This window comes from Sminthopsis crassicaudata, chromosome 5 (genome assembly GCF_048593235.1).
Source record: "Sminthopsis crassicaudata isolate SCR6 chromosome 5, ASM4859323v1, whole genome shotgun sequence".
In the NCBI taxonomy this organism is placed as follows: domain Eukaryota; kingdom Metazoa; phylum Chordata; class Mammalia; order Dasyuromorphia; family Dasyuridae; genus Sminthopsis; species Sminthopsis crassicaudata.
Window position 1 is genome coordinate 89,522,087 of NC_133621.1, and position 25,329 is coordinate 89,547,415.

The 25,329-nt window shown below is 35.0% G+C and overlaps 1 protein-coding gene across 2 annotated transcripts in view; it reads right to left on the reverse strand.

The window, feature by feature from the left end:
• LOC141542825 (polypeptide N-acetylgalactosaminyltransferase 11-like) overlaps positions 1 to 8,254 on the reverse strand; it is a 103,947-nt gene extending 95,693 nt beyond the window's left edge. Inside the window, exon 1 of one of the 2 annotated variants that reach the window (XM_074267434.1) lies at positions 8,109 to 8,253. The gene's annotated coding sequence lies outside the window, so the exon portion shown is untranslated. Of the gene's footprint in view, positions 1 to 8,108 lie in introns of both variants that reach the window. The other variant, XM_074267433.1, reaches the window with a different exon arrangement.
• Between the last annotated feature and the right edge of the window lie 17,075 nt (positions 8,255 to 25,329).

Consider the following 25,329-nt stretch of genomic DNA (forward strand, 5'->3'; position numbering starts at 1 on the left):
TGAAAAAAAACCCCACACATAGAATCTCTATTCTCTCTCTCTCTCTCTCTCTCTCTCTCTCTCTCTCTCTCTCTCTCTCTCTCTCTCTCTCTCTCTCTATTAAAGCTTTTGATTGTCAAGACATAAGGATTAATAATTTTTTGACATTGACTCTTGGAAAACCTTGTATTCCAAATTTTCCCCTCCTTTCCCCAACCCCTCCTCCAGATGACAAGTAATCCAATATATGTTATACATGTTAAAATATATGTTAAATCCAATATATTTAAATATGTTTATACAATTATCTTGCTGCACAAGAAAAATATGATCAAAAAAGAAAAATGAGTAAGAAAACAAAATGCAAGAGAACAATAACAAAGAGTGAAAATGCTATGTTGTGATCCACTAGAGCAGGGGTTCTCAAACTACGGCCCCAGGGCCAGATGCAGTCCTCTGAGGAGGTTTATGCAGCCCACCGGATTATGGCAAATGGGCTGAGGGGCAGAGACAGAGTGTGAGCTTTTGTTTTTACTGTAGTCCAGCCCTTCAACAGTCTGAGGGACCGTGAACTGGACCCCATTTAAAAAGTTTAAGGACCACTGCACTAGAGTCTCAAAGAGCTTATATTATACTCTTATAGTAGAAATACTACATGCACATAAATAAATGTGAAATAAGGAGAAATAAGACAAGGGCAAAGGAAAAATTCAAAGTATTTTAGGAAATTCTGAGAAAAGATTCTTTTTGTTTAGAGGTTTCAGGGAAAGCTTTGTGGAGGAGGTGACACTCTGAAAGAACCGGAGAACTTAGTGAAGAAACTGTTTTTAAGGTGTGAAAAATAGTTGGACACAAAGAGGACAGAGAAGACAGTATGAGGGAAAAACAAAGTAATCCAGTTTGGCTGAAATGTAGGATGTATAAATAGGAATAGTTTGAAATAAGGCTGAAAAGGTAATTTGGAGGTGAGATTGTATTGATTATAACTACCTGGTTGAAAAGTTTGGATTTTATCTTATAGGCAAGTAGAGAGGCATCAAAGGAATGAGGATAGTGGAATAATAGGGCTGAGTCTGGGTTCTCAGACAATATGAAATGGGACTGATCTGGGATTTCATAGGTATAGAATTTCCTAAGAAGAAGCTTTCTCTATCCATACAGATGGGCATCTTTTCTGCAAATCACAGTCTCTTAGAATTACCTGATAGCAGTGAACTTGCCTTGTCTAGGGTCACACAATTAGTACATGCTAGAAGCAAAATTTAAGCCAAGGCTTCCTGACTCTGAGGCCAACTGTCTATACTGAACTGCTTCTCAATGAATATGAGCCACATAACAGAGTTTTAGGCCTATCTATTGAATTTCTTCTTTTAATATAGTCCCATCATTAGGCTTAAACTCTCCAATATCCCTTTTCAATATCATAAATCTAATCAGGGATGTGGAACCTAAGTCAGAGATATCTTAAAAATTCAAAGATTTGAAATTTACACGTATTAAAAATGTTGTTTTACATGTAATTAGAAAAAGAAAAATTAAGAAAAGAAAAAATTCAGAGGTTTGGGTGATTAATAAATAGATAGGAATTCCCTTTCTTGCTCAGATAAAATACAGTTTATTTTGCCTTTTTAATATATTATATCTCAACTCGACATTATATATCAACTCTTCTGGATTTGTCTTATTATGTTGAATAGGGGCAAGAAGGAGGTTCCATCCATTGAAAGTCCATCCTTTTGAGCCAGCTATCAATCATTTTTTAAAAAAATTATTTTTAATTTATTGAATAAAGCAAGCTTTTCTGTAACATAGTACAATAAAATGATTGCATATGAAACTGTAAATCTATTATGCATAACTTGCTGTTCCTTTCAAATATAAAACAAAATTGTCATTTAAGTTTTTCTTTTTTCTCCCCTTCCCCTGCTGCTCTAGAGATGGCTATCATTAGAAGCAAATAGGAAAAAATATATACATACATACATATATGTATATGTTTATATGTAGAATATTTCCATACATACTTTCACTTATCAATTCTTTCTCAGAAGAAAGTATCTTTCTTTATATGTCCTTTATATTTAATTTAGGTATTTGCAATAAGCAAAATAATATTATTCCCTCAAAGTTGTTTTTAAAACAGTATTTCTAGGGTGGAACCAAGATGACAGAGAGAAGTTAGGTCATTGCTCTCTCCAGCTTCCATCAGAATCAATGCTAGATCAAGTCTCTGAAAGGATTTTGGAATGACAGAACCCACAAACATTCAATGTAATAAGTTTCCAGCTTAAGATATCTTGAAAGGACAACAGGAGAGGTATATCTCAATTGGGCAGAGGGGAATGTGTCCCAGGGCAGCCATGGTGTGGGGAGATCTGGTGAAGAGAGGTCCAATGTAGGGAATCTGGCTAGAGTCTCTTAGTCAAAGTATAGTAGTATTGCCTACTCTGTTCTGATTCAGAAGGCCAATGGATCAGCAGACTTGCTGTGAGACTTCCAATACAACTATAGAAAAACAAATTATGAGCCCCTGAACTCTGGCATAAAAGACACATTTTGGTCAAGACAACCCAGCCAAAGGGAAAGCTCCAGAGTGGCAGAAAGTCAATGAGAGAATCCTGATAACCTGAAAAAAGAAGCCTGGGACAAATTCCCCTGTGTCCTGGGAGTATAAAAACTTAAATATAACTTAAATATACTTATGTAGTTCAATTTTAGAAAAAGCAATTGAGTGAGCCATCAATGAGAGCCCTAAGAAAAAAATTTCCAGGGTCAAATGAATTTATAAGTGAATTTTATCAAACATTTACATATCAATTAATTCTAAAACCATATAAACTACTTAGAAAAATAGGTGAAGGAAGAGTCCCACCAAATTCTTTTTATGATACAGATATGGTGCTGATACCTAAACTAGGAAGGGCTAAAACAAAGAAAGAAAATTATAAACCAATATATAACTCTAGTCAGTATAAAATACTTTGAAGTATATTCACCAAAACAAACACAGAAACCATATAAACAAAAATTTAAAAAAAATTTTCATACAAATAAAATCAGATTTAAATATTTAGAAAAATTAATTGTTCAGGATAGGCAGGGCCAATATAATAAAAATGACAATTTTACCTAAACTAATTTATCTATTCAATGCTATTTTAATTACACTAAAAGAAATATTTATTGAATTAAAAAAATAATAAAATTCATTTGGAAAAACAAAACATCAAGAACATTAAAGGAAGTAATGAAAAAATACAAAAGAAGGAGACTGAGCAATTGCAGATCCTAAACCATATTATAATGTAGTAATTATCAAAACTATCTGGTACTAGGCTAAGGAATAAAAAGATAGGTCACCAGAATAGAGTAGATGCACAATTTACAGCAGCAAATAAATATAACCATCTTGTGCTTGACAAGTGTAAAAACTTAAGATGTTGGGGGTAAGTCATCGATGATCTCTGAGTCAGCTCCAATTTCTGGAGTTCCCTGTGTCACCCCAACAGTTGTTTTTTTTTTTGATTAGTTGTGTTTAATTCTTCATGATCGCATTTTGGGTCAACCATTTGGAGTTCACTCAGACATACTGGAGTGGTTTGCTTTTCGATCTCCAGATCATTTTATAGATGAAAAAACTGAGAAAAACAGGATTAAATGCTTTCTCAGGGTCACACAACTAGTAAATGTCTGAAGCCAGATTTGAACTCAGGAAGAGGAATCTTTCTGACTATAGGTTTAGCACTCTAATTACTATGCCACAGCACAGTAAGAAAATTAATGTCTATCAAGGAGGAGAAAACTCATGTCTACCTCCAAGGAAAGTGCTCTAGTCCAACAAATCAGGGGTTCTCCTGATCACACCTGTTCCATTTATTAGTAGCCCTCTGTCTCATTCATCAAAAAAGGCAGCATACATAATGAAATGGATACAATGATATATAGTATACAGTAGTAGCAATATTGTTTCCCGCCCTAGGGGTATTTTAATTTTCCAAATACATAGAATGAATACTTGAATTGAGAAAGATCTTAAACCCTTATCTACTATGTAACTAGGCACTTCATTTAAACTGAGCCTTCATTTCTTAATTTGCAAAAGTTGTATCAATATTAGTTACTACTTTATAGGGTCGTTGTGAGAATCAAATAAGATAAATTATGCAAAGCATTACAAACTTTAAAGTATTTTATTTTGTTTAGTTGTTTTTTCAATCATGTCCAACTTTTCCTGACCTCTTTTGAGATTTTCTTCATAGAAATAATGGAGTGATTTACCATTTTCTTCTCAGTTCATTTTACTGAGGAGAAATTTAGGCAAACAGAGTTTAATGATTTCCCCAGGTTCACACATCTGACACCAGATTTGAACTCAGGAAGGGAAATCTTCCGAGGACAGACCTTATATTCTATTCATTGTGCCACAGAGCTGTCCAAGGTACTTTAAAAATGCCATTTATATTATTATTATTAAGAATCTCCTATTGGTTATGATGGATGTGCAAGGCTCTAGGGATTCCAAAAAAGAAAGTAAGAAAATCACATTCTCTCTGGATCTCAAGAAGTTCACAGCCTAATAGTGAATAGGTATGCAAATATGTATGATATAAAATAATGTGATAAAGACCAAGAGAGATCCAGACAAAGTACTCAAGAAAGTTTAAGGAGGAAATGTTCCATTTAGCTTAGGGGTTTCAGGAATAGCTTTAATGAAATGGTAAACTTGATCCAGATATCACACAATGTGTCCAGACAATGCCCAAGTCATCTAGAATTTTAGATTACTTTAAAAACATGATGTATTTTTTCATCAATTTCTTAGCACAAGCCACAGGATACTTCATTCCTTTAATGAGCCCACATGCTTTAAAGATATTTTAATGAATGTACATGACAAAAATCCATACTTTAAATGTATAACAGAGAAATCTCAGAGGATACACATTTTTAAGAGATACTCCTCATTAAAGGTACAAGGCAGCCTGACCTACATTGACCTCATTACTATTCCATTAAAGAAGTTAGCTGTAAAGAAGAGTGATTCTTTTAGAAAATGAAATATTTCTTTGAATTTCAATTAATCCCTAGCTGTTCAAGAGCCTCTAAGCTTTATGAAATTTCTCTAGAGGGTAACAGATATCCAAGAAATAATTTAAAAACACAATATCTTCTCTTAAATCCTGTTTGTTAAGGAAGAAGTTTGGCAGTGGATAGTGTGCTGGACTTGATTCTGGGTGAGTCATTTGACCTTTAAATTTCTCAGGAAACCGTCTAGGATTAATCTATTAATTATAGCAAATTGTAATCTGCTTTGATGAAGGAATACCCATATTGGAGCTCCCCAAAAGATCCTTGACATAGTCCTATAATTTCTGCTAATCAAAGATGATTAGTATGATACCTTGCACATAGTAGTGCTTTATAACTATTTTTTTTAATTGAAATTGCCTGAGCTATAAATATGGGACTTTGAGGGACAAGAAGACTTCAAGAAATGAGTTACCAATACCATAACCACTTTTGCAATCTAACAGAAACTTGAACAAGAATACATAGTATTCATATCCTAATTCTCTCATTTTATCAAAGGATCCAACATTCTTTTGGGGAACTAAATGTTAAATCAAAGGATATTACAATTTCAATGAGACCAAACTTTTATTATAAATATCCTTTTCTTGATGAATTGCAGTCATCTTCTTTCAATTTTATCACTAAATTTTGTTTCTTTCTTTTTCCACCATAATTGCCTTCACAATATTTCTTGACCTGGTCTTGCCCTGTTTTCTCTCCACCAACCCTTTTCATTAAATAAATGCCAGGTTCCCCTAGTCTTCATTCCATCTATCTGTTCCTTTAAAATTCTAATTTTATTTTCTGCTACTAAATACTCTTATCTAAATTATAGCTAACTTTAGAAAATTTTGAGTTACATTTTGGAAAGCAGTGAATAAGATTATCATATTGTAATCATTTAACCAGTAACTTACATTTTTGAAGCAGTTCTGAGAAGTGAGAAGAGCTTCTGAATAGTCAGAGTAAAGATCATAAAGTCTATGATCTAAAACATCTATTTTATTTATATGAGCATCTCTTAGATCCACCTGAATCAGACTATTTGTTCTTATTTTACACATAATTTTAAAAAAGCTTTAATGATGGTTTAAAGCAGTGAATTAAGAAAGGGGATGCCAATAAAGAAGCAAAGGTAGACAGCAAAAGAAGACATGCAAAATTACTAAAATACACTCAAGAACTCTGGATAGTCTGGGACCATTTAATAAAATGACAAATTGCTTTTCATACCTTGATAGTCCCTGAGGGATATAAATTTATCATAGTATAATAACATAATTAGTGTTTATAAGAATGATCTTAAATTCTTCCAAAAAATTCAAGGTATTTTTGGTATGCTTTTTTTAACTAAAAAAGTAAAATATTTAATTTGATTTGTTAAAATTCCCATACAAATATTTTGAAATGTGGTGTTTAGGTTGTTGAGAGATTTTTTAGTAGTAACTAAAGTTATATTTGAAATGTTTCTTATGTTCTTCTTTTCCCAAATTATCTGGAATTTTGCAATTCTTTAGTACCTTTATGCCTTTTAAAATAAGAAGTACTCAATATCAATTTAGATTCTAAGCACAATACAATAGCAATGCTTCTCTGGGATGCACATACAGCTGGACTAATACTACCCAATTTCATAAATACCAGTCATTTTTCATCTATGTGGTTTTCTAATGAATATGATTCAATCAATTTCTCATGCATTATTATGAGCTCCACAATAATTTTTCATAAAATAAACAGAAATAACAATTTTAAAGAAATCTAAGCTTTGTTAAAAGTAGACACATTTAGCAGAAAAAACCAGAATGTGCCTGAGAAAATAAAAAGTAAAAGTTATTTTGCTTTTGAGTAAGTATTTTCAATAGCCCAACAACCCACTGAATTTCAGCAAAGGTTCAGTCTCCTATATATTTAGTTTTGCCTTTCATGATTCAGCCAAAATATGGAAACAAACATTCCCACATACATGAACATATATGTGTGGGCATAAGTAGATACATACATGTACACATATTCATATGAACACATCTAGAATTCCAAGATCTTTGTTTAATTCAGGTTGCTGGTGACCCTTAGACAAGATTGTAATATGAATATGAATATAAATCAAGCGTTATCACCATCTTAGAAATGAGGGTGACCCAAAGAAAGAATAATGGGAAAACAGATGGTGGTCAATGCTCAGAAATTTGTGGTTCTAATCACAGCTTCATGCCCATTGTATTAGAGCTATCCACCCTCAAGTATTTTGAAAACTGATCACAAATGATACAGACCTCTTTGAGAAATTAATGTAATACTTTAAGATGTTAGATATAGTATTAAGAACAAGGACTTAGGGAAATTGTATCAGGGACAGTATTCAGAAATTGTATGATTGGAAAAGGAATGAGAGCAAGGGACAGCATTTTAGCAGTATGTTGCCCTGAAAATGCTAGAGAAAAGCTTTTAGCATATTAGCATAATAGGTCTTCTGTAATACAGAAGAAAGATCCCTGGATTTGGAGCCAGATGACCTAGGTTTGATTCCCAGCACTATGACCTTGGACACTGACCTCACTTCTAGGGGTCTCATTTTCTTCAACTGTAAAGAAAAAAAGGGTTACACTAAGTAAAGGCTTCTTAAACTGTGGATCTCAATACCATATATGATCACCTAACTGAATTTAGGGGGTTGCAAAATTATGATTTATTATCAATAAATGTTTTATTTGTATTCCTATTATATATACATATATGCATATGTATACATACACACATGTATACTCAGGGTCACATAAAAATTTCTTGCATGAAAAAGGATCACAAAAGGAAAAAGTATAAGAAGCTTGGTTAAATGACCTCTAAAATCACTTCCAGATACAACTTCAAGTTGTAACTCTATGATTTATAGAAGGATATGAGCAGATGGTAAAATGTGGATGCACCACTGTGAATGGTATTAATGTCATCACAGATAAATTATAATACATATATGGCACGGAAGTAAAAGGGAATGGAAGATTATTTCCCCAACATCTCTGCCCAACCCTCTCTATCAGCCTGACTTCACTTACAGTTAAGGTGACTGCTTGGCTTGAAATTCTATTTTGTGGTTAAAATTATTTCCAAATAGGGTGGAGAATAGACATTAGAGAAATGTATAGGATAAGAAGCCAAATGTGATCTGATTCTCCCTTGAGTCATGCACTGCTATCTCCTGGAGTCCAAACAAACATACTGACTTTATATTTTAGTGGTCCACCCTTCCTCTGTGACACTGGATAAAGCTCTAGGATCAGATAACTTCAGATGGTCTTAGTGACATCACAAAAGACATCAACAATCACCAGATTCCCAGGCCATAAGTGAAATTATATAATGTTAGAGATGAAAAGAGACATTGAAATTACCTAACTCATTCTCCATAATTTTATAGAAATATATGGCAGCTAGTATTTGTGTTGGTCTAGGTGAACTTGGGTCTGTATCTCAAAGTCCTAGATGTTTCTTCTACTTTGTTTCTTTCCTGAGTATAGGTACCTTTATACCAAGCCAGCCTTGTGTATTTGACAGGTAGGGGAAGGAGCTTCTGGGTCCTTCAAATAGTATTTGGAGATCTATTGTAGTTTTTCTTGGAGAAGTTAACCACAATCAGGAAGAAGAGCCTAAGCCATGACCTGAAATGCAAAATACTATCAAGTGAGTTGGACAGTGCAGGTTCATGGAAAAGGTGAAATGGCTATTCAGCAGACTTTTTTGCTTTGACTTTTTTATGTATCAGCCTTTTGGAAAAGTAAAACAGGACTTGAAACTTGCTGTTTCATGCTTTATAGCTTTGTCCAATGAGTGTAATGTTATTTTTGGTTTTCTAGAGGTCTTGGAGCAGCCTTCTTTTCAGAAGATTAATCACCACAAGAATAGCCAGGTATTAAAGTTCAAAAGTCTTTATTGTCTCCTTCATCTGGTGCTCTGCTAGCTTTCTGATGGCCTTCAGAGGGGACTTGGTTTCAGTGGAGAAAATGCAAGAGGACAGGCCAGCCACCACAAGGCTGATGAAGATGGAAATGAATCTCTCTCTCCTTGGCTCTGAGAGCTTGAGCTCCTGGCTCTAATCCACTTATCTTCTCTGGCTCTGAATGCCAGCTTATATGTTCTACATTGAGTAGTTATATCATTATATCACTAGGAAAACCATTATTTGTTGTAAGATTAAATCAATCATACTGAATTTAGAAATTAAGCACCATGGTAAACTTGATAACCATTGTCTTTATCAATTCCACTGACTTAACACCTTGTAAAAATCCTTGTTTCAGAGTTCTGGCCCATAACACAGGAGTACTTTTGATTCTTGTGCTTTTAGCATTTCTTCTGTGTGGAAAAAACAAGTAGCTGTGCTTTTCCTGCGGGGGAAAAATGACAATAACATTAATTTTTATGCACTTTAACTTTTTATTTTTTATGCACTTTAACTTTTTTATTTTTTATGCACTTTAACTTTTAAAAATACTTTTCTCACAAAAATCCTGTTAGGAAGACTTTGTAAATTTTATTTCAATTTTACAAATGAAGAAACTGAGGGTTGGAGAAATTAAGTGAGGTTCAAATACTTTGCTATCTACTAGCAGCATAATCTGGCCCAAGTCCCATTCTCTTTTTGGATCTAAGTAAAAGAGGATTGATCTAAATACCATCAAAGTTCCCTTCCATTTTAAAAGCTATGATTTTATGATCTCTAATAAGACTTTTGGTTCTAATAGCATGAACATGGAGAGAAAAATGGTTTAAGGGGATGGGCATAAAGAAGCATAGAATAAAGAAGTGAGAAAGGAGTAGAGGACCAAAGAATAGCAAAATTACTCTGATGAATCAGGGAGAATCCCTAGGTCACTGATTTCAATAGGAAGAACTACTGCAAGGGATACATGCTGGGTTTTTTTTTTCAATTTTGTCTTCTTTTCAGTGACTGATATCTTTTATTTTTACACTACATTCATTCCAAATATTTTGCTGATTCTGATTCTGATCCTTATCCAACAAGCCATCCTTCACAATAAAGGAACTAAAAGACAAAAAAAAGCAAGGCAAACTATTCAAAAAATAGACCACCCCTGAATATTTTTATCAGAATAATATTTATTATTCTTAGATTTTTGTCATTCCATTATTCTACTTTAAAATATTCAGTGGCTTTCTATTGTATATCAAGTAAAATCCTTCTGCCTATTATTTAAGATCATTCAAAATCTGGTTACCTTTTCCTTTGCAGAATTATCTATTATTATTCCCCTCAATGAATTCTTATATCAATCAAACCATGTTAATCTTTGCTCCCCAAATATTCACTGTGTTTTCTCACATCTATACCTTTGTCCAGGCTATGCCATACATCCAAAATGTCCTCCCTTAAATCTTATAGACCTCCTGATGCCACTGGCTCTGAAGTCAGAACGCTTGCAATTGAATTTTTTTTGTAATGTTTATTACCTGTATAAACTTGAGCAGTTCACATAATCTGCTTATATTTTGTTTATTTTTAAAATAAATAATTTAAAATATACCCTCTGAGGTCCCTTCCTCTAATTCTCCATGAAGCCCTCCATGACCACCCCAATGATAATGGCCTTCCCCACTTGGGTCTCACATAATACCATTTAATACTGTGTATCAAAGTTATCTGTGTTTGAATCTTATGGAATCTAAGATCCATGAAGGCAGGAATCAAGTCTGATTTTGTATTGCCTCCAGCACATGACACATTTTTCTTCACATAGTGCCAAAAAATTTATTATCACGGTTGTTGCTGCAACTGGCCATTCTCTTGTGCAAGTATATCCATAGGATATAAAATACATAAAGGAAAACCAAGGGGTACAACTAATCCACACACTGCATAAGAAGCCCCTCAATAATACTTGAAAAATTTCAAAGACTTTTTCTGCTGATCAATCTTAAGTCATAGATTCTATTTGACATATTGTATTTCTAAGGATTTCCATCAGGGGGAGCCATAGAACATTTCAGAGGTATGTCAAATAATGAAACTACAAGGCAATCTTTTGAGGAAGAAAAATGGTGAAAGCTTTCACTTAATCATGGCTTACTTAGTTTCACTTCCTGCACTGCTTGCTCTCACATATGGGCTCACTTTGCAAGGTTGCACAGCTTCTGAACAATTCCTATTGTTCAGGAAGCAGTGGCGAATGAGACTTTCTAGTGCCCATCTAATAAAACTTTATTTTAGAAATAAATCATATTATTTCCCATTTATCCTATATTTAAACTTATATATTAATGTGGTTATTTGCATGTTATCTCCTCCCCTAGACTGTAAGCTCTTCACAATTGGAAACTCAGATTTTCCTGACTCCGAGCCCACCACTCTCTCTACTGTATCACGGAGCTGCCCATCTTAAAGTCATTACTAAAGTTAAAGAAAGTTTTGGTAAGCACTTTCTCCCAAGTGTTGGAGGCAATCCAAGTCCTAGGAACTTAAATCTCAGATCTCCTGACCTCTAGTCTTAGTCCCCAAATCACCTGAGTTTTTCCATTGGGATCAGTCTTAATGCCTGAAGCTAGCTACTTGTGGAAATAGAAAATCATTTAAAGTCAATAAACATTTATTAAACATCTACTATATGTCAGGGATAGAGAACTTAGATGACACATTGGTAGAGCACTGGGACTGAAGTCAGCAAGACTCATCTTCCTGAGTTCCAAACTGGCCTCAGACACTAACTTGTTGTGTAACTCTGGGCAAGTAATTTAACTTTGTTTGCCTCAGCTTCTCCATTTCCAAAATGAGCTAGACAAGAACATGACAAACTACACTTGTATCGTTGCCAAGAAAACCCCAAATGATGTTATAAAGAGTTGAACAACTGAAAAACAACTACATAGGAAAAGCAGAATCACATGGCTGGAGGTGGATGGATTTGTAGACAAAGCCTAAGTTTGAATCTGGCAAAGTATTTAATTTTTCTGGGCTTCTTTCAGTTACCTCATTTATAAAATGAGGTAGCTGAATCAGATGGCTTTTAAGGTCTCTTCCAGCTCTAAATCTAATATATAATAATAATAATCACTATTATAATAACGAGTATTTATGGAGCACTTCATGGTTTACAAAGCATCTTTGTACTTTGTCTCAATTGATCCTCACAACAATGCTATGAGATAGGTGTAATTATCATCCCCCTTTTAAAGAGGAAGAAACTGAGTTCATAAAGCAAGAAATTAACTGTCTTCAACCAGATTTGAACTCAAGAAATTATAATGCTACTGAGTCCAAGAATAATCAAGGCTGAGTTTCAACAAAAAATATAACAACCCCAATTTAGAGTTGTATGGATCTTGAAGAAAAAAATTGTTTACTCCAGGTCTTACAATAGTGTTTCTCCACCTCATCTCCAAGACACACATACACACACAGACACACACAGACACACACAGACACACAGACACACACACACATCTGGCCAAAGAGTTAGATAGGCTGACTGCTTCCAGAAGCTGCATTCTTAATTATGCTGGGAAACTAAGAGCAATGGTTCCCATAATGTGTGCCAGGCTTTAAGTAAGATTGGAGCCAAGAGTAGGTCCTGGAAAATATCAGCTTAAAAGACTTCCACAAAATGAATATAGGCCACAGGGTACTAGAATATTACTATAATGCTATTAATAATTTTATTCCCTTTCTGTGGTTGGGTTGTTTTTTTGTTTTTTTGTTTTTGTTTTTTTTTTTTTTTTGTTTTGTTTTATTTTTAGCATTTAATTACCTTTGAAGTTCAAATAGTTTTAATCTGCAAGAATGTTAAAGCTCTTGCATAAAGATACATTCATTCTTATCTGTTTACTGATACCTCATACAAAACTATCTCTGCCACATTTATTGTCATATTCCCTTTGCCTTACTAAGAAATAAATCACAAAAACATAAATTCTATAGCCAGAAAGTTCTAAGGGCACCTAATCCAACTCTAAACCAAGTCCTGATTAACATTAACAACATCCCTAGCATATGGCAGGCCAATAGGCTAATAATTTGGTGACATCCTTTTCAAAGCTATCTACTAGCAGTCATTCAATCAATCAATCAACAAGCATTTTTAAAATGTTTAGATCATTTCTCTCCAGGATGGATTCAGATCTCTTCTACCATCTTCTTCATCTTGAAGCATTAATCTAAGCCTAGAATTTCTATGTTGGAAGTATCCTCCACTTTTGCAGCTTCTTCCTCTGATTGGATGATTGGATAGCTCCTCCATTTAAGGAAAGTCCTTACTCCAGCCATGTCTTATTTCTACCCAGACTTCCTCTACCATGCTCCTTCATGGATACCTTTTTCCCTATTCTCTCCACTTATCAACTTCCTTTTATATGTTGTCTTCCTCCATTAGAATGTAAATTCCTTATTGGAAACTGAATGGATGCCTGAATGGTATATGAATCTTATGGAATATTATTGTTATGTAAGAAATGACCAGCAGGATGATTTCAGAAAGGCCTGAAGAGACTTATATAAACTGATGCTGAGTGAAATGAGCAGGACCAGGAGGTTGTTGTACGTGGAAACAACAAGATTATGCAATTATTAATTCTGATGGATGTGGCTCTCTTCAACATTGAGATGATTCAGACCAGTTCCAATGGTCTTGTGAAAAAGAGAGCCATCTATACCCAGAGAGAGAGGACTGTGGCAACTGAATGTGGATCACAACATAGTATTTTCACCCTTTTTTTTGGTGGTTGTTTGCTTGCTTTTTGTTTTCTCTCTCATTTTTTCCTCTTTTGATCTGATTTTTCTTGTGCAGCATGATAAATGTGTAAATATGTATAGAAGAATTACATAAGTTTAGCATAAATTGGATTACTTGCTGTCTAAGAGAGGGAGTGGGGGGAAAAGAAGGAGAAAAATTTGGAACACAAGGTTTTGCAAGGGTGAATGTTGAAAACTATCTTTGCATGTATTTTGAAAATAAAAGACTATTATTCAAAATAAAAAGAATGTAAATTCCTTAAGACCAGAGATTCTTTCTTTCTACTTATAACTGGGTTCCTAACACTTAACACAGTACCTGGCTCAGACTTCCTGTGATGGAAAGCTCACTACCTTATAATAGCAGCTTATTCTAATTTTAGACAGCTTTGGTTGTAAGCAAGAGCTAAAATCTGCCTTATTTAAACTTCCATCTATTGGATCTGGTTCTTCCCACCCCCATCTCCCAGGGCCAAGTAAACTAAAACCCTCTTCCTCTTCCATTCTCTAAATATGTTATCATATTATCTCATCCTCTCAGGCTTCTCTTGTATATAGCATGGCTTTCGAGTTCCCCTATTGTGATAGAAGTATCATTAGTGGGATTAATAGCAATTGATCCCATTGTAGGAATAGAAATTTACCACAAATGGCCCAAGAAGAATGGCTGATCCTTACCCCCTAGACTAGTTTGTTGAGCTATCCTTGAGACTTGATCTGGTCCAGGGGATTAAGGTTAGAACAGACCTTGCTTCCATGCTGCCTAAAGCATACAACTCTAGCTCATAAACAGTTGACACTCCTCAGGTCAAAACACCTTTCTGACTGCATGTGTTATTAGGGTAAATGCTCTGGCCAAGAGTAAATTTGTCTAATAGAACCACCACTGTATTTTTGCTACGTATGCTTTCCATATTACCATAATTTTTAATTTTTAAAACACTTAAATTTTTTATTACATATTATATTTTAAATATATTATATATTTTATTTATTACAAATTTTTATTTTTTTAAATAAACACACTTTTGTTAAATGTTATCTATAGAGTATGGCCTTAGAGCTTTTATTTAATGAGAAGGTGCTGCAGTCTTATTTCTATTAACCTACTTTTTTTTCCCTATAATACCCTAAATTCTCACAATTCTCACTGCCACCAAATGTGGTCTACTATGATCTATCAATTAGTGAATCAATCAATCAATCAAATGTTTATTAAGTACTTCCTATGTGTTAGGTACTTTTCTAGGCCTGGGAATATAGATACAAAGAAACAGTCTACTTATCCAGTAATGGTAACAATTACATGCTGCTCCCTCCATGCCTGATCTCCAGTACTACTCTTTCTTCTTAAGGATAAAATAGAGCACTCTTTTTTCCCTTTTTGCTTCCATGATGGAGTAAAAGAAAAGTGATAAAGCTCCTTTTGGAGGCCCTCTCTGGTTTTTCTACCAATTCTAGTATAGATTTCATAGGATAAAGAATCTGCTGGTAACATCTACCTATTATGAGTGAAATGAGCAGGACCAGGATTCTTCCTTTTTCTTCTACTTGTATCTTTATAAAGCTCTTTTCCTTTTAAGGAAAAAGTAGTATCAGGGAGGGAGTTTAGGGTCCTTTGAAGTTATCACTTGTTTCATTATATATTAACATTTGTCCTTGTGAGAAAAGGGCAAGCTGTGACTACAAGGGAAGCTAATTATTGACCAGGTTACAGAATCTGTTCATTGATATGGTATATTTCAATGTTTTGCTCAGAATATAAGTAAAATGGTTAAACTTTCAGATATCTAGTTACTAAGTTGAAATGAACAATTAATATTTTTCTAGTAAAATGTGTTTTTCAGTTTGTTTTATTTTAACTAGTCTCATCAATATTATCTTTTCAGATAAATAAATTAGGCACTGTTCTCTTGGATCTTTTCCTTCCCTATGTATAGGAAGGAATCATATATGCAACTATTTTATTTCCTGTGATTCTTGGAGTTTCCTGGCTAGATTTCTTAAGGACCATGCCTTAAACCAAAAGCAATCTGGTTCTCATTGATTGACCACCAAATAGATCCTAGGCCAAGTCCCATTTCGTCATAGTTTGAGACCTGATTGACTCAAATTGAATGTAAATAGCTGTAGTTTCTATTTTGACTGGAAATTCTGAGGGTATTCCTTCCCACATTCATTATTTACTTATTTAGATTTTTAAATTTTGGATTAGGTGAAAGAGGAGATTCTTTGTCTCAATTGGGGACCTAGCCTTAATCACTGAATAGGTGCAGCGTCAGTCAAACTGAGATTTGTTGAAGACCTTAGCTTAAAAAGGCCAAGGTCTCCCATTTTATCCATGAACATCTCTGGTTGAACCAATCTGTATCTGGCCACAGGACCCAGACGACTCTAGAGGGGAAAGTAAGGCAGGTGATTTTGCCCGACTCTCCTTCACTTAAATCCAATTCACCTGCATGTCAGAGCTTCCCCTCCCTGATGTCTTGGTCCTCTTCAAGAACGAAGGACAAACAATAACAGCTACAAATATCAATAGACATTTCAGACAAATATTTTCATTCTCCCCTGTGGAATTTTAGGAGGTCATTTCTGGTGGTAGAAGGAAGAAACCCCTCTAGTTCATCGAGTGGGAAATAGTCACTCTCCTACCAGTAACCTAATGATGACTACTGGCAATTCAGATAATTTGGTTAAATTGTTTTTAAAGCTAGTTTAATCAAATTCTTGATGTCAATATACCAGTCAATCAATCAATTCACATGCATTTATTAAGTATTAACTATCTATCTTTGAGGCACTGTTTAAGGTGTACCAGGGATACAAAGATGGAAACAAGATTATTCCTTCCCTCATGGAGCATACATAGAAGAAGATATGTACATTAAAAGGTATATGTAAAATATAGGGAATGCAGATGAGCATTTTCTATGTAGCTTATAAGTCTTAAGGAATGTCCTAGGACACTGAGAGGTTAAATGATTTGCCTATGGTCACCCAGACAATACATTTCAAAAGCAGGATGTGGGGCCAGGCCTCCCTAGTCCTAAGGCCACCTCTCTATTTACTACATCCCTCTGCTGTTATTGTTATTTTGTCAATTAGTCATGTCTGACTCTGTGGGACCCCGTTTGGGGTTTTTGTGGCAAAGACACTGGAGTGTTTTGCATTTTCATTCTCAGCTCATTTTATAGATGCAAAACTGAGGCAAACAGCAGAGTGACTTTACTAAGATCACAAAGATTATAAATGTCTAAGGCCACATTTGAACTCAAGTTCTCCTGAACTGACATTGCATCACTCGGCTGCTCATACATCCCATGCTTTTCACAAAATACAAAATATATAGAAAATAATAACAAGGTAATTTAGGAGGGACGGGAAGGATATGCTAGCCATTAGGCAAACAACAGGATGATGGTTTACCTATCTAGCTATAGGCAAGAGCTCTGCTTATGGCAAGCCTTCACCAGCACTCTTTCTAGGCTTTTCAGATGGGAATGAGCCCCTCATTCCTCCTATTTAAAGAAACCTTATTACAAGATCCAAGGAATCTAGGTAGTACAGTGGCTAGAGTCCAGGACTTAAGAGTCAGGAAGATATAAATTCAAATCCTGCTTTGGTCACTTATTATTTGTGTGACTCTGGGCAAGCCACTTAAAAAATCTTTGTACTTTCCTCATTTGCAAATTGGGGATAATAATCACACCTTCCTTATAGAGTTGTTGTGAGGATCAAATGAATAAACATATGGAAAGCACTTTATAAAATTTAAAATGCCATATAAATACTGACAACTGTTATTATTGTCATTGGGCTACTCTTCATTCCTCAATGCCTTCTGACCTTTTCCTGTACCCCTATTCATGGAATGAACTTAACCCAATCTGCTTTTTTCTCTATATAAAAAATTATTTTGTCTTTAATGTATGGAATAACACAAGCATTTCTCTAACATGGTACAAATTTTTAAAAAAGTGATTGCACATGAAACTGTAAATTTATTATAAATAACTTATTCCTTTTAAACATATAATAAAATTATCATGTAGATTTCTTTTTTCTCTTTTTTCTTCCATCCCCAGATGATTATCTAGGCACAAATACATATTATGTATATATATGTATATATATATATATGTTAAAAATCACTCTGTAATATACTATTTATCAGTTCTTTCTATTGACATTTATTGACATCCTTCTCCTCAGTGCCCAGTTTAGGTGCTGCCTCCTTGTTAAGTGATATACTTAGCTCATTTAATACAGATTATTCTATTTGACCTTTCCTATGCACTTGATCAGTTTTAAACTTGTATTATAATTGTTTATATATATTTCACCTCCCTTACTTTTTCTTTGAAGGTAGTTTATGAATCTATGAAATTTTGTCATTTTTTTCATCTTTATATCCACTGAATGGCACACAAGTTACTTAATAAATGTTTCTTTAATTGAATTGTATGAAATTGAATTAGAGGCATTATTCAGTATTTAAACAGCACTTGATATTTACAGAGCACTTTCTTCAATCTTATTAGAGGCAGCTCCATCTACTGCAAAAACAAAACAAAGAGCTGAGCTAAAACCAGGAAACCTTGGATTAATTCCCAGGTCTGCTGCTGACTTGTGTGATTTTATGAAGGTCATTTTAAATTTTTCTGTGCTTTAGTTTTCCCTATTGTAAAATAGCTGTTGTGATATCTGCTTTTTCCTGCTTACATGGGGGAGAGAAATGTGAAATTAAATTAGATCATATCCATAAAGTGCTTTGAGATCCCAGTAATGAAGATAAAGTATGTACTTGTATTACTGCATTTCACAGAAGTCAGTCAGTATCATGAAAACTGTTTTATAGCTAAGGAACAGAGATACGGACTTTAACCTGACCCTTGTGTATCAGAGAAAAAGCTAGACTTCCAATTCAAGGCTTATTTTCCATCTTCCAGGAAGGCCTATGGAGATGAATGAGACCATATGGCTCAATTGCACAGAATAGGGAAGTTTTTCTGAGTTCTCTTTTTATGTTAAAGGCACTATCCCAGACCTACTCTCCGAGTCTGAAAATCTTCTTTTAGTCTCCCTTTACCATTTAAACAGTCATCAGGTCCCAAATTATTATAATAATCCAGAGGATTGCTTACTACAGCCCAAGGGCCAAATCTGACCCTTTGCTTGCTTTTGTATGGCTGGCAAGCTAAGGATAATAGCTTGTCCAGCTGACAAAAACAGATGGTGAGCCAGATTTGGCCCTTGGACCAGAGTTGATCAACTTCTGCATGGTTCTACATGTTTTTACTCTTTCCTCAGGTTACGTTGCCTTGTACAATGCTGACTCATCCTAGAATATTGATTATTTTAAAACTTTCAGTGGGTCCACATTGCCAAAATCAAAGCCCGACTCATTAGCTTGGCATTTAAGACCAGAAATGATGAAGACAGGTCAAATTCAACATGTCCAAAACTGAACTTAATTAGCCTTCTTCCAAAACCCATCCCTATTCTAAATTTCCCCATTTCTATTGAAGGCCCTACCTTCCTTCTGCTCTTCCAAGTTTACAACTTCAGCATTATCCTAGTCTCTTTACTCTTTTTCTCACTCCACATATTCAATCAATGATCCAATCAAGCCATTTCCAGCTCTACAAGTTCTCTTACACAGGATTTCTTCTTGCTTCTCACACAAACTTACTTTACTGCATTAGTTCAAGTCTTCAGCATCTCTTGCCTAGATTGTTACAATCTTCATAGGTTTTCCTGCCTCAAATCACTTTCCACTCTACTCTCTTCTCCATAACCCTGCTCAAAATAATTTTCTTTAAGTATAGATCTGATTATGACTTTCCCTGTCCTCAGTAAACTCCAGTAGCTCATTAGTGCTTTTAGGATCAAATATAAACTCTTCCTTTTAGTTTTGAAGGTCTTTCATGAGCCAGCCCCCCCCTCCCCACCATTGTCCATCATCATTGTAAACGTCAGCCTCTCTTACACTGGCCTAAACTGGCCATTGCATCCACACAGAGCACTCTACTGCCTGTATCCATATCTTTGCACTAGTTATCTCCCTTGCCTGGAATGAACTCCTTACTTCTATCTTAAAGAATTCTTCTTTTTTAACTGCACATGTTTAACCTATGTTGGATCACTTGCTGTCTAGGGGAGTGGGATGGGAAGAAATGAGGGAGAAAAATTTAGAACACAATCTTTTGCAAGGGTGAATGTTTAAACTATCTTTGCATGTATTTTGAAAATAAAAGGATATTATTTTAAAATTTTTAAAAAACAAATTCTTCTTTTCCTTCAAAACTCAGCTCAACAGACTGATTTCAGAAAAGTCTGAAAAGATTTACATGAATTGATGCTGAAGTAAGCAGAACCAGCAAAACATTGTACACAGTAACAGCAAAATTTTGTGATCAACTATGATAGAATAGCTCTTCTCAGCAATGAGGTGATCCAATCCTGGAACATAGCCCCAAGGCATTGAATTTTTTTATGAAGCTTTTTATTTTCAAAACATGTGTATAGTTTTCAACAGTCACCCTTGCAAAACCTTGTGTTACAATTTTTTTCTCCTTCTCTTCTTCCCACGCCTACCCCTAAATGGTAAGTAATTGCATATATGTTAAACATGTGCAATTCTTCTATACATATTTCCACAATTATCATATTGCACAAGAAAAATCAGATAAAAAATGAGAAAGAAAACAAAATGAAAGCAAAGAACAACAACAACAAAAGTAAAAATACTATGTTGTCATCCACACTCAGTCCCCATAGTCCTTTCTCTGGATGCAGAAGGCTCTCTCCATCACAATACTATTGAAACTGGCCCAAATTATCTTGCTCTTGAAAAGAGCCATGTCCATCAGAATTGATTGTTGTATAATCTTGTTGCTGTAAACAATGTTCTCCCGGTTCTGCTCATTTCCCTTAGCATCCGTTCATGTAAGTCTCTCCAGGCCTTTCTGAAATCATCCTGCTGATAGTTTCTTTTAGAACAATAATATTCTACAACATTCATATAACATAACTTATTTAGCCATTCTCCAACTGATGGACATCCACTGTTTCCAATTTCTTGCCACTACAAAAAGGGCTGCCACAAACATTTTTGTACATGTGGGTCCTTTTCCCCTTTTTATGATCTCTTTGGGATACAGACCAAGTAGTGACATGGCTAAATCAACCGGTATGTACAGTTTGATAGTCCTTTGGGCAAAGTTCTAAATTTCTCTCCATAATACTTGGATCATTTCACAACTCCACCAACAATGTATTAATGTCCCAGTTTTCTTACATCCCCTCCAACATTCATCATTATCTTTTCCTATCATTTTAGCCAATGTGAGAGGAGTGGAGTGGTATCTCAGAGTTGAATTAATTTGCATTTCTCAGATCAAAAGTGATTTAGAGCATTTTTTCATGTCATTAGAAGTGGTATTAATTTCTTTATCTGAAAATTGTCTGTTCATATTCTTAGGGAATTGAATTTTAGAGGTTTCAACAGGTACTTCCCTAAATATCCCTAAACCCTAAATTTCTTTTAGCAATAGCTTATCTTCAAGAGCTTAGAAATGAAAATATGTTTCCTTCCCCTCTGGAAGTTACATCTTAGATGAATATTCTCTGCTTATCCCTCTCTCCTATCCTTGTTCTGCTCCCTGTTCCTTCTACCCCCATAATTATTATAATCTCTTGACCCAGGTACAACAATTTCTAGTTATGCTCTGAAATATCTACATGACAGAAGAAATAAGCAGGTGAATATCTGGAGTCCTTGGGATACAAGAGATCCTGGGCTGGGACAGTGGAATATTTAGAAATTTTAAAGTTGGAGAGTCACAAACTGCTTCAATTCCTCAATTGTTGTTTTTCAGTCATGTCCAACTCTTTGTGACTCTGCTTGGAGTTTTCTTGGCAGAGATACTGTAGTGGTTTGACATTTCCTCCTCCAATTCATTTAATAGATGAGGAAACTGAGATAAATAGGGTCAAAGTGACTTGCTCAGAATCACACAGGTAGTGTCTGAGGCTGTATTTGAATTCACAAAAATGGGTCTTTCTGACTCCAGGCTTGGTGTTCTATCCACTGTGCCACCTAGTTGACCCAGTTCCTTAATATAGTATTCCAAAACTGCTGAAAAGACAAAAGTTCAAAGGCTTTGTGGATCTTTTCTTAAACCTTCAGCACTAGAATAAGCAGTCCCAGAATAGTGGATTATACATTGACTAAATTACTAGACAATGTTTATATCTGACTGCAAAACTCTCCTAAAGATGGTCATTTTCCTGAAGCATTTAGAAAATTAGAATCAATATCTTTTTGCCAAATGTCTAATTTTAAGGAAAGAAAACATTATCTTTCCATAGACATATTGTCCTACCCATGATTTGTTTGTCTTCAGAATAAAAATTAAGCTTTAGGGTACTCATTTTGAAACAACTACCATAAGTAGTAGATAAGACCATAACTTGCAGTATAATTGTAGGGACTTGAAAAAGGTCTTTATGTGAGAAATTTGTGCAACAGGGGATAATGTCTTCTATATCATAAAGACAGTGATCTATATTTTTAGGTTTATACTTTTAGATTTACAAAATAGTTTAGTGATGGTAACCCTGGTATTAGAAGTATCATAATCCTCATTTTTCAGAAGAAAAAAAAAATCTAGATTTGGAGAAGTCATGTCATATAGCTACAGCTATACAAATTGGAAGTGTCAGAATATGGTGTTATAACTCAGCTCTCTTTTAAATGGAAGTCTCATCCTTTCCTAAGGTTTTCTGGCTGTCCCGTCAAACTGTGGTCTCACACGGCGCTTATACTCATCTAAAATCGCCAGATCTTTTTCAGGCCCACTGGCTTTCATCTTGAACTTGAGAATTTTATTTTTAAAAATATAAATGTAAGATCTCCTCTTGTGATTTCATCCACATGGGAAACTCTCTCATGTGGAAACTTGCTCCACTGATCCAGGTTGGCATCTCCTCTGTAACTTAATCTTAGAGAATGACCTGGAACAAGGAAGGAGGAAAGCAAGAAGGTGTTTTTGCTTGTTTTTTTTTTTAAGTTTATAGGTTTTAAGATATCTACTAAAAATCTGCTCTGATGTGTCATTATAGTGTGGAGCTGACCCAAGTTCTCAAAAAGCTTTTCTAGTAAAGGGCCAGCTCTGCTCAGTCTTATCAAACTGGAAATGGCCTGTATATCTATTGTCTGAGAATTAAGCCTAGGCCAACTAAACTCAAAGGATCACAGCTACAGAACTGGGAGGGTTCTCAATGGTCTTCCAGTTTAATCTCCTCATTTTATGGATGAGGAAACTGAAGTTCAAAAGAAGAAAATGATTTTCCTATAGTTACACAGCTAATATATGACTTTAGTGCTTGAAGCCAAGTCTTCCTGACTCCAAGGCTGTGCCATGCTCCTTCCCCCCACCCCCCCCACCCCCCCACTGGGGTTAAGTGACTTGCCCAGGGTCACACAGTTAGGAAGTGTTAAGTGTCTGAGACCAGATTTGAACTCAGGTCCTCCTGACTTCAGGGCTGGTGCTCTATCTACTGCACCACCTAGCTGCCCCCCATGTTCCCTTTCTAAGCTTGACATTTATCCCTATTAAATTTCATCTTGTTGGAGTCAGCTCAATGTCTGCCAAGCATTGCCAAGGTCTCCGACATCCAGTATGTTATCTAGCTCTCTCAGCTCCATGTCATCTGCAAATTTGATCGCAATGCTGTCTCTGCTTTCCTTCAAGTCATTGATACAAAAGGATAAACAGCTTAGAGTCAAGCATAGCTCCCTGGAAGGGCCCCACGGGAGATCATCATTGCTGACCTCAAAGTGATTAATGACTAATCTCGAGTATCGTCATTCAATTACTTCTATCTAATTGTCCTATTCTCTACCTCACATCTCTCTGTCTTTTCCACAAGAATGGTATGAGGTGGCAAACTCTAGAAAAATTAGATCTACAGGAGTTCCCAAAGGAAACTGAACCTGGCCTGAACCCTTCTTTTTGAAGGTCTGCTGGCTCTCTCTGATTATTACTTCCTATTCTAGATGTATACAAACCATCACTTTAATAATATGTTCTCTATTTTTGCCTGAAATCAAAGTGAAGACCCCAAAGTGGCCTGTAGTCTTTAGACTCTATTCTCTTCCTTCTTTTGAAAATTAAGGCACCACATTCTCACTGATAAATGGTCAATGATATGAACAAACAATTTTCAGATGAAGAAATTGAAACTATAGTCATATGAAAAGGTGCTCTGAATCACTATTGATCAGAGAAATGCAAATTAAGACAATTCTGAGGTATCACCACATAGCTCTCACATTGGCTAAGATGACAGAAAATGTAATGATAACTGTTAAAAGGGACATGGGAAAACTGGGACACTGATACATTGTTGTTGGAGTTGTGAATTGATCCAACCATTCTGGAAAGCAATTTGGAACTATGTCCAAAGGGCTATCAAACTGTGCACACTCTTTGATCCAGCAGTGCTACTATTGGGCTTATATCCCAAAGAGGTATTAAAGAAAGGAAAGGGACCTGTATGTGCAAGAGTGTTTGTGGCAGCCCTCTTTGAAGTGGCAAGAAACTGAAAACTGAGTAGATGCCCATTAGTTGGAGAATGGCTGAAAAAGTTATGCTATATGAATGTTATGGAATATTATTATTCTGTAAGAAAAGATCAGCAGGATGAATACAGTGAGGCCTGGAGAGACTTACATGAATTGATGCTGAGTGAAATGAGCAGAACCAAGAGAATATTGTACGTGGTAATAATAAGATTATACGATGATCAATTCTGATGGACGTGACTCTTTTCAACAATAAGATAATTGAGGCCAGTTCCAATGATCTTGTGATGAAGAGAAACATCTGTACCCAGAGATAGGACTGTGTGTGGATCACAACATGGCATTTTCACTCTTTTTGTAGTTATTTACTTGCATTTTGTTTTTTCATATTTTGCCTTTTTTAATCTGTTTTGTGCAGCAAGATAAATGTATAAATATGTATACATATATTGGATTTATCATAGTTTTAAGAAGTTTAACATATATTGGATTATTTGTCATCTGGGGGTGAGGTGGGGGAAGGGAAGGAAATTTGGAACACAAGATTTTGCAAGCGTCAATGTTAAAAATTATACATGCATATGTTTTGAAAACAAAAAGCTTTACTAAAAAGAGGAAAATTAAGGTATCATCTACCCTTCTCTAGACCTATGTTACTTCTCTTATTCTCTGTAATCTTTCAATTTATATATCTCAACAATTAGTACACAGACCCACACTAGTCCACAGACAATTGTTTTTACCAGTTTATAAAACTTTTACTAGCAGCAGTCCTTATTCTTAAAATTCATATTTCAAAACTTAGGACCTGTAATGCTGTTATAGTGGGTACGCCCTCCATCTTCACAGATAAGAATTCTTCTATAATTTAGTAGACAGTGTTTGAGAGTTGCTATAGCTAAAAGAATTCATTACCCAATCTTCATCCAAATAATAAACATCTTGG